Source organism: Bison bison, unplaced genomic scaffold (assembly GCF_000754665.1).
Source record: "Bison bison bison isolate TAMUID 2011002044 unplaced genomic scaffold, Bison_UMD1.0 scf7180017864148, whole genome shotgun sequence".
In the NCBI taxonomy this organism is placed as follows: domain Eukaryota; kingdom Metazoa; phylum Chordata; class Mammalia; order Artiodactyla; family Bovidae; genus Bison; species Bison bison.
Genome location: NW_011494720.1, coordinates 8,006,718 through 8,007,067, shown reverse-complemented (window position 1 = coordinate 8,007,067; position 350 = coordinate 8,006,718). Strand labels below are relative to the sequence as shown.

Genomic DNA, 350 nt, shown 5'->3' with positions numbered 1-350 from the left:
TTCCTTTGTCCCTGGAATTCTCCAGGCAAGAATACTGGAGTGCGCTGCCATTTCCTTCTCTGGGGGAATCTTCCTGACCCAGAGATTGAACCTGGGTCTCCTGCATTGCAGGCAGGTTTTTTTTTGTTTTGTTTTCCATCCGAGCCATAGGGGAAGCCCATTTCTAAGCAGAAGCATCCTGAAAAACAGCCCCCGGGGCCTCTGGAGGGGAAAACAGGGACAAGGGCGCCTGGGCCCCACCCAGCCCTTGTAAAGGCCCTGCCAGACTCTCACGTGGCCCCATACCCTGCTGCCACCTCTTAGGAGGCAGCAGAGCCCACGTCCCCTCTCTTTCTCGTCCATGCTCTCTC

The 350-nt window shown here is 56.3% G+C and overlaps 1 protein-coding gene across 1 annotated transcript in view; it reads right to left on the bottom strand.

The window, feature by feature from the left end:
- The window catches only part of SYTL3 (synaptotagmin-like 3), a 97,137-nt gene that overhangs the window by 9,312 nt on the left and 87,475 nt on the right, over nt 1-350 (bottom strand). The window lies entirely within an intron of this gene.